Source organism: Rhipicephalus microplus, unplaced genomic scaffold, assembly GCF_043290135.1.
Source record: "Rhipicephalus microplus isolate Deutch F79 unplaced genomic scaffold, USDA_Rmic scaffold_12, whole genome shotgun sequence".
NCBI classification, from domain to species: Eukaryota; Metazoa; Arthropoda; class Arachnida; order Ixodida; family Ixodidae; genus Rhipicephalus; species Rhipicephalus microplus.
In genome coordinates, this window is record NW_027464585.1 from 46,648,780 (window position 1) to 46,662,567 (window position 13,788).

Below are 13,788 nucleotides of genomic sequence, written 5' to 3' on the forward strand. Positions count from 1 at the left end.
TTCAGTTACACTGTAATTCTTCTCGGCTTTACTGAGGGTGCGGCTGGCATAGGCAACGACGTACTCGTCAAAGCCCTCCTTGCGTTGGGCCAGTATGGCCCCTAGCACGACACCACTAGCGTCCGTATGAAGCTCCGTTGGAGCAGACGGATCGAAATGTCGGAGTATGGAGGCGTGGTGAGGAGCCGTCGGAGTTCCTGAAATGCATCATCACACGCCTGCGACCACGCTGACAAATCAGAACTTCCGGCAAGAAGATTGGTCAAGGGGGCGATAATGGAGGCGAAATTGCGGACGTAGCGCCGGAAGTAGCTTCGGCGCTATGGCCGATGAAGCCGATATGGCCGATGAAGCCGGCGCTAGGCCGATGAAGCTTCGAAGCTCTTTGATGGTGGTTGGCTTTGGGAACGCCGCGACTGCATTAAGTTTCATAGGGTCCGGGAGAATGCCGTCCTTAGAAACCACATGGCCGAGAAAAACAAGCTTGTGAGCGCCGAAGTGGCATTTCTTCAAGTTAAGTTGAAGTCTCGCCGTGGAAAGGCACGTAAGAACTTGCTCGAGGCGGCTGGGGTGCGTCGCAAAGTCGCTTGAAAATACCCCAATGTCATCCAAATAAGAGAGGCACGTTTTCTATTTCAGACCTCGCAAGACGATATCCATCATCCTTTCGAAAGTGGCAGGCGCATTGCTGAGGCCAAAGGGCATAACGGTGAATTCATATAGTCCATCCGGTGTTACAAAGGCTGTCTTCGGGTGGTCACCCTCTGCCATGGGCACCTGCCAGTAGCCGGAGTTTAAATCTAACGAAGAAAAGAACTCTGCTCCTTGTAGGCAGTCCAAAGCATCATCGATGCGCGGCAGAGGGTATACGTCTTTGCGCGTTATCTTGTTGAGTCGGCGGTAGTCAACGCAGAACCGGATGTATCCGTCTTTTTTCTTGACGAGAACAACCGGTGAAGCCCAGGGACTGTTGGGCTCGATGATGCCACGTTTCAACATGTCGTCCACTTGTTCGTTGATGACACGGCGTTCAGCAGATGACACACGGTACGGACGCTGCCTTAGCGGGGCTTGTTGACCGGTGTCAATACGGTGAACGACCGCAGAGGTTCGGCTTAAGCCTGACTGGTCACGATCGAATGAAGAACGAAAGTGGAGAAGAAGATTTATAATCTCTTCGCGCTGAGTTGGTGCGAGCTCAAAGTCGATGGCATACGAGAATACGTCCAGAGCATCATTAGGCGCGTTGGTAGGAGTGACAGCAAAAATTGGGAGTGAAACCGTAGAGTCGGGTATAGTAGCCGAAAGAATGCACTCGTAAGGTTCGTAGCTTCCCAGGCATTCTCCACGTAGTAGGGATGACGGGCTGTCCAAGGGATTGCACACATAAATGGCAGCGTGACTATTGCGAAAAATGACGACGGCAAACGGAAGCATGATATTTCGACGGCACGTAGATGGGACCGATGACATAAACAACACAGGCGATTTCGGAGGGGAGGCACACGACACCGAGACAACAACAGCTGAGAAAGGCGCAATGTCAACGTCAGAAGCAGCAAACACTCTACACGAAGCGCTATCGTCGGGGTCATAGCACGGCAAAGATAACGCGAGTTCAGATCGAGCACAGTCGACCAAAGCAGAATTTGACGAAAGAAACTCCCACCCAAGGATAACGTCATGCGAAGAATGGAATAAAACTACAAATGTGACGACGTACATCGCACCTTGAATGACGACTCGTGCAGTGCACAAAGCTGAAGGCTGAATATGATGGGACGTAGCTGTCTGCAAAGATAGGTCGGTAAGTTGTGTGGTGACTTTCTTTAAGTTTCGGCACAGGTTCTCGCTAATTACAGATACGGCAGCTCCAGTGTCAACAAGTCCGCGCACCTTAATGCCATCAATATAGATTTCAATTTCTTTCGGGAGACAGCCGTTAGGTCTTGAAATTTTCGCTGCCAACGCAGTTCTTGCCTCCGGAACTGCGCCTGTCAGTTTTCCCCTCGCGGTGGGCTGTTGCGACGTAACATCGGAGAAATAGATCGACGACGAGGAGAAGGTGAACGACTTGAGCCGGATGGCCGGCGACCGGGACGTACGTCTAGAGGTGGATCGGCAAGAACGGGATATCGCGGCTGAGTGTGCATGGTGGGCATGTAATGTGAGGCCCCTGCAATGTCGTGAGAAGGGAAGCTGCGACGACGGCAGTGACGAGCTACGTGGCCTGGGATGCCACATGAAAAACATATCGGCCGATTATCCTGAGTGCGCCATTGGCTGACGATAGGGGCACTGTTCGCTGAATAAGGTACCGTAAATGGTCGTGCAGGCGGCGGCGTCATATAAACGTTCTGACCTATTTCATATACAGGCGGAGACGGGACGGTCAGCGAGCGGGAAGGTGGCGTCGACGAATAAACGTGGCGAGTAGCTTCGTAGATGGCCGGAGACGCTGGCGCACGTGGCCGAGCAACTGCGGCTGCGTACGTTAGTGGTGCGGTAACAGTTGGTAGAGCCTGAGCTGGCGGCAATGCTTCGGCAACTTGCGATTGAATGACCTGGCGAAGCGAAGGTGACAAGGGTGCCATCGGCTCGGTAGTTCTTGTGATTATAAATAGCTGCCGGGCGACCTCCTCGCGTATGAATTGCTTTATGACTGGCATCAACGCAGAGTGGTTGGTGGTGTCATGGCGATAGTCGAGGGATGAGATGTCCGCGGTGTCTTGAGCAGCGCAACATGTAGAAGCGCGCTGCCTACGCAGCTTATCATAGCTTTGGCAGAGCTGAATCACCTCGACGATCGTCTGGGGACTCTTCGCAGCCAGCATTTGGAATGCACCGTCGTCGATTCCTTTCGTGATGTTCTTGATCTTGCCTGCCTTGTCCAGAGTCGAATCGACGAGCTTGCAGAGAAATAGCACATCTTCGATGTAGCTCGTGAAAGTTTTATCTGCTCTCTGTACTCTGCCCCGCAAGCGCTGTTCAGCACGAAGGCGGCGGACAGCAGGACGGCCAAAGACTTCCGCGAGGGTTTTCGCCAATTCCGACCAGGTACTGAAATCACTTTGATGATTTCTGTACCATAGTTTTGCCACGTCGGTCAAGTAAAAACTCACAATTGTGAGCTTATCGGCTGCGCTCCACTTATTGACGGCCCTCACCAGTTCATACTCGGCAATCCAGTTGTCCACATCTTGGTCCTCTGTGCCATGCCACCAAATATGGGTGGGGTCGCGCTGCCGGAGAGCGCCAGCGCAGAAGACAGGCACAGGTGCGAGATCTGGAGTAGCAGCATGAGATGACCCCGGATCAGTCATTGTAGGAGGTCGTTGGAGTGTGCGGCTGTGAAGTTCCAGGGTGGAAACCATATGTACCCAGCACTTCCACCACTTGAAACGGGTTGTTGAACAAGCAGGAGTTGACTCGGCGAAGGAGAGCTTTATTTAGCGCAAGGGCTAACTGAACGCAAGCCTGCGATTACAGCAAGTCTTCTTCCTTTTCTATACTCGAGCTCCATGCCAACTGCCCTCGCTACAAAATAAATATATTCCGATAAGAAAGGTGTACTGCAATACTAATTCTCCCTGGTACAACCGACACCTAAATAGGCTCTCTAACCGCAAAAAAAGACTTCAGAGCTGCGAGGACATCCCAGTCTTCGGCTCGATGGCTAGCTTACAAATATGCAGCTGCTACCTACTTAAGTGAACTAAAAGTAGCTAAATTTACCTTTTTTAACAGAACCTTACCATAAGTGCTGCAAAAAAATCCCAAACAATTTTGGAACATTGTACGAGGTAACAAGCATAGCAACCTGTCTTTAATATCCCAAGGTAATGTGATTCCGGATCATCAGTGTGCATGTTTACTTAACCGTACTTTTGCTGAAACTTTCTCAGAACCATTCAGTAGTAATGGCATACTTCCTGCGAAGCCGTTAAATTTTCCCTCAATGGACATCATTGTCATTAGCTCGGAAAGAATACGGTCCATCATCAATAAACTAAAGATTTCATTTTCATGCGGCTGCGATGGTATCACAGCAAAATTCTTGAAAAACACGGCAGAGTATTCTTCTCTAACCCTTGAACGAATATTCACACAGTCTCTTCTTACGGCAGTGCTTCCTAACGACTGGTTAATTAATAGGGTGGTACCTTTACATAAGTCCGGAACAACCCACGATCCAGGTAACTTTCGTTTCAACTCTCTCACATCAGTACCATGTAAAATTTTAAAACATGTCATTTACTCTCACCTCATCAAGTTTCTTCAAGACAATGATTTCTTTACACCCGCTCAGCATGGTTTCCGAAAACAGTATTCGTGTTAAACACAGCTTCTACTTTTTACTAATAACTTACACATATCCCTTGACTCTGGAACAATAACTGACTGCATCTTTCTAGATTTCAGCAAAGCCTTTGATAAAGTAACACACTCCCTACTACTACATAAACTAAGCCAATACGCTCCCAATACGTATCGGCTAATAATTTCGACTCGTCTACTACACCAGTTCGCTCCGGAGTGCCACAGGGGTCTGTCCTTGGGCCATTGCTGTTCCTAATTTTCATTAACGACTTGCCTAACAACATTTCTTCAACAATGCGCCTATTCGCGGATGATTGTGTAACTTAGCGCCAAATATCTAATAATAATGACATCACTACTCTCCAAACAGATTTGAATAACGTGCTTAACTGGTGTAGATTATGGCAATTGGAATTAAATGTTTCGAAGTGCAAGTCTATGCGCATATCACGTAATACTACCGCATGTCGAAATTATTTCCTTAACAGCACCGTACTCGATCCCGTCCCCTTTTATAAATACCTTGGTGTCCATATTACTAACAACTTATCTTGGAAACATCATATCGACTCTGTCACACGTAAGGCAAACCGGGTTCTAGAATTCATGCGAAGAAACTTTTACATTGCCCCTGTTGATTTAAAAAAGCTTCTTTACATTACGTACGTTCGTCCGCATTTGGAATACGCGTCATCGATATGGGACCCTGGTAATATCACTTTAGTTAATTAACTTGAGAGCATTCGTAATCGCGCTGTTAGATTTATATTATCATATTATCACCGTACCGTTAGCGTAACAAACATGAAATCAATTATTAACATTCCTTTACTCGCTACATGCCGTAAGATATCCCGTCTCGTAATCTTCCACAAAATTTACAACAACTCCCTTCTGCGTTCACTTTTATTAACCCCACCGTCATACAATTCAACTCGTACTGACCATGCGCAGAAAGATGCTGTTCCTCGCTTCAAGACATCAACATATTCCCACTCATTCCTGCCTAAAACTTGCAAGGATTGGAACCACCTCCCACAATCAGTTGCATCCATCACCTCGCTTTGCAGTTTTAAAACATCGCTCGATAACATACTTGGTGTTGGAAATGTAAACTTTTGATTTTGTTGTTAGTTTTCTTGTATAATCTACTGACTGTATAACATAGTTGCAGTTGATAATAGTTGCTTTCCGGTGTTTAATAATGTTCTAGTGTCTTGTCTATGTATTCTTTTCTTTAACATTGTTCGTCAGTGCCCGCTCCCCTGACAAATGCTGTAAAGCCCTGAGGGTACAATAAATAAATAAAAAAATAAAAGTGCGGAAAGGTAAATTACAAGCAATACATAGTCTGCCCTGATAGCGGTTAATAGTGCGTCGGCCATTAACAATCTGACAAACAGTACAGTGCATCTGCTTTTATACAAGTGCTATGAAATATCCCGGGGTTGTTGCTAGTGGCTGCGTAAGCACTATACTATTAACGTCCTGTCCACAAACCTAACAGTTATCGCGGAGCTTCTGAAACACTGACGCACCGCCTGTTGCTTGAAGTCTTAGTGCGTGAAACCCGACTTTATCTAAATAAAACACACGTGTCAATATGCATTAACTTAGTTGTGAGGTTCATCATTTATATGCTAAATTTATTCCAATTAAAAATATTTTTATTTCCAAAGGCCAAAATACATCTGAATGTGGTGTGTTGTGCTGCAAGTGTTATTGTCGTGACAAATATAGAAAGTAATTCACATAGCTCTAGTGGACTTCACATTCCCCAAGCAGTTCGCGATGGCAAGTAACTTTTTTAAAACTTTGAACACATCTTGTGACAACCTTAATAATAATCTGATATTCAGCATTCTCTGGCAGAAACAATTAACATATTGCATTTTGTTTTTGTTTTTTGGTCTAGGACATAATTTAAATGTTCGCGTGATATTTTGCATTTATTATTCTTCTGCGGCAAAGCACCCAGGGAATGCAGGCATTTGACTTAACTTTAGTCAGAAAATGGATGCTTCCAAAGCTTCTCAGAAAATAGAGTTTATTATTACTAAAAATTAAATTTGGCCAGGTTGTCACTAGTGATTTAGGGAAGAATTGCCCCCTATATATTCGCACTCACTGCATTTTTTGTCTGGCATGTGCTGAATTGTAAATGGTACTTTTTTGTAATTTGCTGTGTTAAAATATTTCCTATCTCAGCAGAGTTAATTGTGCTGTCTGACCTTGTGTTTTTATACTTATCGCACAAATAATGCAACAAACAAGTAAATTCTTATAAACAGGGTCATGTCCAGTTCACTGATGTAAGCTAAGAGTGAAAAACAGGTGCTATAAACTGATACTTCTTGCTAATGAACAGCAAGATGCAGAGCAATTTTCACCAAACACATTTACGTTATTATTCCCATTTCATGTCATGAATGGGCATCACTTAAAGTCAGGTACGTTTTTTTAATGCGAAACATTTTTTAGTGAACTTCGGTGACTTTAATCGTATCTATCTAGCCACCTACGACTTTTAGCTCTCCTGGCCGTTTCAATAATGGTATCGATACCAAACTTAGTATGGTATAACATGACTATATAAAGAACATATTTGACTAGTCAAAACATAAGCATTATGATATGTATGTCATGAATGTCATGATTTAGAATTCATGGTCCTGGAGCTCTTGCGGTGGTTTTGTTCACACGGAATGTTGAAAAACTGAAATGGTATGCCATGATTGCATGGTGAACACAACCGACAGACCCTAACATGAAAATCATGACATGCGTGTCATGTGACTACATGCCACGCTCACGATGCACTCACGGCCGTTTCGCTAGCGTCACATATACCAAATTCTGTATTACGGTACGGGAATGGATGACGAAGGTATGTGACTGGTTCAAACATGATATTCAGGGGATGCGTGTCATGTAATAACACGAATACAGGCCACGGTCATGATGCACTTGTGGCCGTTTCACTAGCTTAACTTATACCCAATTTCGTATTACGGGACGTGAATGGATCACGAAAGTATGATACTTGAACAAACGTGACAAACATGAGATGCGTGTCATGTAACAACATGACTACATGCCACCGCATCGAACGCGATCGTGAAAATGGCCTTCCTAATGCAGGTTGTTCTACTCGGGTTCATCTCGACTACATCCTGCGTTTTCCGGCTGCCCGAAAGTCCTCCCGGATTACCTCCTGCTTACCTCACCAACAAGCCGCCACTTCTGTTCACCGACGAGAACGACGAATGTCAAGCCGAACCGGATCCGCCACCTTCAGTCGCCGACCACTTCATCGCCTGGCAACTTGGGACATCTACTAGCGCCGCAGCCCTACAAAAGCCGCCTTCACCCGGAGGCCAGTTGGGGCATGCCACCGCATCGAACGCGATCATGCAAATGCCCTTCCTAATGCAGGTCAGTTACTTGTAACACGCTAATTCCTTTCGATCAAGTGATTCCTTTCTACTTGCGGTGTCGTGCCCCCCTGACATCCTTGATTGCTGGCGTAGGTGGCATAGATTATTGTGTCAATAATTGTGTTCTTTCGCCGTGAATGCCCATTTAGTTTGCCTTCTGCTCATGCTCGCGGGAGACATTGAATCTAACCCTGGTCCTTCCCTCTCACTTGAAAGTATTGCTGAAGCCATCGCTCACGTTGAAAAATCGCAAGACACAGTGCTCTCTGAATTGGCCCTTATCCGAGCAACAGAATCAAACATGGAAGGCTTGGTCGATCGCCTCTCCTCCCGTGTTGACGCTCTTGAGCGATTTAACGCAGCCCATGCCGCTGATCCCACTACCAAGAATGGTAATACCCTATCTAACCTTTCTTCCAGCATTAAAACGCTAGCCGAAAAATGCGATGACTCAGAAAATCGCCTCCGCCGGTGCAACCTGCTTTTTTTTGCAATACCCGCCGTCATTAACGAAACATGGGCCGAATCAGAATCGCGTATAGTCTCGTTTTGCACCGAAAAACTTGAAGTTCCAATTACTTCCGTAGATATTGAAAGACCACACAGATTAGGCCGCTTTCAAGCCAATAAAAACCGCCCGATTATGGTCACCCTGTCCAGATTTAAGGATAAGGCTAGAATACTTTCCGCTGGCCCGAAACTGAAGGACTCGTTATTCTCTGTACGCGAGCATTATTCAGCGCGTGTAAGATTGGCAAGGAAGAAGCTTCTCTTGTATGCGCAGGAAAGCAAATTCGTGTCCTTCAAAATCCGTTTTGACAAGCTTATCGTTGACAAAAAGCCTTTCGTTTATGATGCTGAATCGGACAAAGTTATAGAACTGAAAGCATAGCGTTCACTGTGTGCTTCCAGGGTTCCGTCCTCCCCTCCTTTCGAGTCCATTCCAACTAGAATCGCTCCTCCAGTTTATCAAACTACATCTATCCTGCTTACGAATATCCGTAGCTATATGCCCAAAAAGGAAGCTGTGCAAACTCTCCTTAAGGACACCTGCACCGACATCGCAATCCTAACTGAGTCATGGCTAACCCCTGATATTCACGACAATGAATTACGTCACAGCAACACCCATTTCACGTCTTACAGACTTGATAGGAACAGACGCAGAGGGGGTGGTATTTTAGTTTTCGTGAAAGACAGCCCACCCTCCCAAACTGTGACAATCAGTACGAATTTTGAAATTCTTTGCGTTGAAATAATCCTTCCCACGTGCAAAAACATTCTTATAGCCTGTTACCGCGCACCCGACTGCGACCACTCTTTCACAGATGACCTTCAAAATGTTCTTTTTGATCTGACATCCCGGTTTCCTCACGCAAACTTCTTGCTTTGCGGGGACTTTCATTACCCTGATATTGACTGGGACAACTTGTGTGCTAGTTCACGACAATCCAGAGATTTCCTCGAACTGTGTCTCCTTTTTAACTTATCGCAATCAGTCACAATGCCAACTCGTGGCACAAACACTCTTCATCTTGTTCTTGTCTCCAACCCAGATTTAATTCAGTCAGTTTCATGCATTCCCGGTCTGAGTGACCATAATGTTGTATTGTTTTCATTGTCCATTGCCTTACCTTCGCGAAGCCCTTCGAAAAAATTAATACGCGACTTTAACAACGCCAACTTCTCGACGATTAACTCTGAACTTAATATATTTTTGGTCTCCTTCACCCTGTCTGCTTCTACCCGAACAGTTGACCAAAACTGGTTATTGTTCAAGCGGAAATTATTAACCCTTATCGATAACCACGTCCCCCTTATTCGTGTTCCAGGCGATGCTCAGCGACCCTGGTATTCTAATCTCCTAAAGAAACTATCTCAAAAGAAAAAACGTCTTTTTCGCGCTGCTAAAAACTTTGAGTCAATATCAAAATGGAACAGATATTTCGCATGCCTTCGTGAATACACTCACTTGCTGAAGCGCTCCAAAAAGAAATTTTTTCATGATGACTTGCTTAACATTGCCCGAACTAATCCAAAGAAGTTTTGGAAACTTCTCAACCCTAAAAATAACACGCACAATATATCCTTAACCAACTCCGATGGTTCTCACGTTCCTCTCCCACAGCGGGCGGACGTTATGAATACTTACTTCACTTCAGTCTTCTCTTCTGAACCACTTCATAGTATTCCAGTCATGCCGAGATCTAATTTTTCACAAATGCCGCCTATTGACATTACCTCCGAAGGCATCAGCAGTCTGATAAAGAAATTAAATATATCCAGCTCCCCCAGACCTGACAATATTCCTGCCAAAGTTTTAAAGGCTACTAATAGCATTTCTAGCAAATTTTTCGAGATAATTTTTAAACAGTCCATTTCTGAAGGTTTCATCCCAGATGATTGGAAACTTGGGAAGGTTGTATCAGTTTTTAAGTCTGGCAAGCGATCTGACCCATCTTACTATCGCCCCATTTAACTACCGTGCATCGCTTGCAAACTTATGAAACATATAATATATTCACATGTTGCTCGTCACCTCGTTGATCACTCTTTCTTTTTTCATAAGCAGCTCGGTTTTCGTTCCGGGTTCTCATGCGAAACTCAACTTTTTGAATTTACGACTGATCTTCATCTCAACCTTGATTCATTTCAGACTGATGTTATTTTTGTCGACTTTTCAAAGGCTTTCGATCTCGTCCCTCACCAACGACTAATCAACAAACTTTCTTCACTTTCCCTCGATCCCCTGACCTTATCATGGATTAAGTGCTTCCTAACCCACCGGTCGCTATTCACTGTTATCGGTGGTGCCCATTCTGATACTACTCCAGTAATCTCTGGCGTCCCTCAGGGCTCGGTTCTCGGCCCGCTCCTCTTTTTAATCTACGTAAATGACCTTCCTTCCGGCATTTAATCAACGGTTCGGCTTTTTGCTGACGATTGCGTCATCTACCATCGTATATCAACTCCCGAAGGTCAGCTAATACTACAGCAAGATTTACACATCATTGATAACTGGTGCACTCAGTGGATGATGAGGCCGAATACTTCCAAATGTAAGTTCATGCCTGTCTCACGAAAACACACTAACGTCATCCATCCGTATTCATTAAACTCAACAGTGTTATCCCAAGTGGATTCTTACCGATACCTGGGCGTTGTAATTACAAGCAGACTAACCTGGACCGAGCATATTACTAAACTAGCTGCCGATGCCTCAAAAACTCTTGGCTATCTTCGGAGATCATTGTCATTATCACCTGCAAGCCTTCGCAAATTGGCCTTTGAAACTTTTGTTCGTACTAAAATGGAATACGCATCTGCAATTTGAAGCCCTCATCAGATATACCTAATTAACATTCTTGAATCCGTCCAAAATCGTGCCGCCAGATTCATCTCCGCTAATTACGACAAACGAGCAAGCATCAGTCAAATCAAATCATTCCTCGGTCTCCCTGTTTTGTCAGCTCGACGCAAAATTTCACGTCTCTGTCTTTTTCACAAACTTTACTACAGCTTTCCTCACCTACATGACTCACTTTTACTTCCGCCTGTCCGAACATCCCGTCGCCTATTTAATTCCCTGAGTATCCAACGTCTGTTTGGTTCTACTAACGCTTTTAATAAATCATTTCTTCCTACGGCTATTGATGAGTGGAACGGTTTGACGGATGCTATTGTCAGCGAACAAGTTGCTGTTAAATGTAGAGATTTATTACTAGCTACCCTTGACTCTTAATCGCTGTTTGTCTTTCTTTGTTGTTTGTTCTCTGCCACCTGTGTATTTTGGACCGCGAATTGACTGTTGAATATTTCGTTTGACATGCTCTGTTTTCTTTTTGTTTTTTGTTGATACCTGTATGTTTTAGTAGTTCAAAGACTGTAACCATGAACTGCATTTTCATTGAAATTTGTACTTGGATTGTTCCCCCCCTTATGGAATGCCCCGAGAGAGGCCCTTAAGGGTATAATAAATGATGATGATGATGGCATGCTACGCTCATGATGCGCTCGCGGCCGTTTCGCTAGCTTCACATGTACCAAACTCGGTATTAAGCGACGCCAACGGACAACATAGGCAAATGACACATCCAAACTGGATAATCATGACATGCGTGTCATGTCATGACTACATGCCAACAACATGACTACATGCCACACTCATGATGCGCTCACGGCCGTATCGCAAGCTTCCCATATGCCAAAATTTGTAGTACGGGACGTCAATGGATGACGAAGGTATGTGACTGGTGCGAACATGATAATATTGAGATGTGTGTCATGTGAGAACATAACTATATACCACAGTCAAGAAGCCAATACATTTCGATGTGACGCGGTGCTCGTGCTCACCGGCGTTCATTTCGTCGCATCACACTGGCGTTGCCACGCCAGGCGCCGGTCTTGCCATATACTCTCAGGCGCGTGCTGCGTTGCGTTACTTTGACGCATGCGCGTCCAGCGTCCCTCCGTTACTAAAAGAGGCAGACGCAGTCCTGCCTGGGTAACGCATCGGGGCCAAATGCAGCATGTCGCATTTTGCGCCAGTTGCCTTCGGGCCGCGCCGATCAACGCTGGTCGCGCATGGCGTTCTACTTTAGTGTGCTCGCGTTTTGCTAACGTAGCATCACTGTGCCCAGCGTGCACATGCGTCAACGCTCCATTGGAGTATATAGGGCTTTTCAGGATGCACTCTCAGCCGTTTTGCTAGCTCCACATATATCAAATTTCGTGTTAAGTGATGTCAATGGGTGAAGAAAGTATATGATGGGTGCCAACATGACAATGCTGACAAGCGTGGGATTTCGGAAAATGACAACATACCACGCTCATAGCGTGCTCGCGTCCATTTCGCTAGCTTCACACATACTAAATTCAGTATAACGTAATGTGAATATGTGACAAAGGTAAACGACACATGCAAACATGAAAATCATGACACGTAAGTCATGTACGACATCATTTACGTCCAGCTCATAACGCTGTGCTGATTTTGACCTGGCATATAAAACTTCCTCACTCGTGCTTCGCATATCATCGATTGCCACTCTACGTGGGATCTGCGAATTTTTTTTTTCATTTCCGTACCTTGAGGCATGGGCAAAGGTGTGTTAAATGAGGGGTATGATACAGCACAAAAAAAAGCACTCGTGATGTTTACAGATGCGCAATCACACTCACGCAACACGATGGTGGGTCATTGGTGCTGACAACATTACTAGGGGCACGCGAATATTTGAATGACGAATCAAATAGCACTTGCGAGTCGAATTGAGCTGTGCATGTACAAAATACCGAATGCTTTAAGAATAATCGGGCCCTATGGGACAACCCTGAAGCAGCAAAACATGGGATCAGCTAAATGATATTTTCTTCTTCTAATCTCTGAATTACCACAATAATGAAGCTCAAGTATTGGCAACATTATTGATGCTATCACCATTACCATATGCAGCATTTTTGCTGTAAACTGCGCTTTTAATCTGTTTTTTACTACGGTGTAGTTTCATTGCAATAATTATTTCCTCTCTTTGATATTACAGTTAGGGACTATAGCTGCATTGAGCTTCACGAATAAAAACACATGCAAGTCTTTTGTTTCCGTGAATCGTTCTTACAGATACAGCTCTCAGAACTTCATTTTTGCATGCTCTCTGTGCCAGGGTATATGTTGTGATAATTTTGCTTGTTGCAATGGATGTTTACCTGAATGCATGGTGTTCGGTCCAGAATTGTTTAGATTTTATGCATCAATGTTACTTTAAGGCTGGCAACAGATCTTTGAACTTGCCCCGCCGCGGTGGTCTAGTGGCTAAGGTACTCGGCTGCTGACCCGCAGGTCGCGGGTTCGGATCTCGGCTGCGGCGGCTGCATTTCCGACGGAGGCGCAAATGTTGTAGGCCCGTGTGCTCAGATTTGGGTGCACGTTAAAGAACCCCAGGTGGTCAAAATTTCCGGAGCCCTCCACTACGGCGTCTCTCATAATCATATGGTGGTTTTGGGACGTTAAACCCCACATATCAATCAA

At 45.1% G+C, this 13,788-nt stretch overlaps 1 protein-coding gene and 2 long non-coding RNA genes across 8 annotated transcripts in view; 2 read left to right on the top strand and 1 right to left on the bottom strand.

Moving 5' to 3' along the window:
* LOC119166787 (chymotrypsinogen B) overlaps window positions 1–13,788 on the bottom strand; it is a 1,014,345-nt gene that overhangs the window by 714,659 nt on the left and 285,898 nt on the right. The gene's annotated exons all lie outside the window — the stretch shown is intronic.
* The window catches only part of LOC142783846 (uncharacterized), a 577,947-nt gene that overhangs the window by 143,545 nt on the left and 420,614 nt on the right, over window positions 1–13,788 (top strand). The window lies entirely within an intron of this gene.
* Window positions 1,705–13,788, top strand: part of LOC142783848 (uncharacterized) — a 156,416-nt gene continuing 144,332 nt past the window's right edge. For both annotated transcript variants that reach the window (XR_012888517.1, XR_012888518.1), the window contains exons 1-2: window positions 1,705–1,807; window positions 7,462–7,755. This is a non-coding gene — a long non-coding RNA (uncharacterized LOC142783848). The remainder of the gene's footprint in view (window positions 1,808–7,461; window positions 7,756–13,788) is intronic.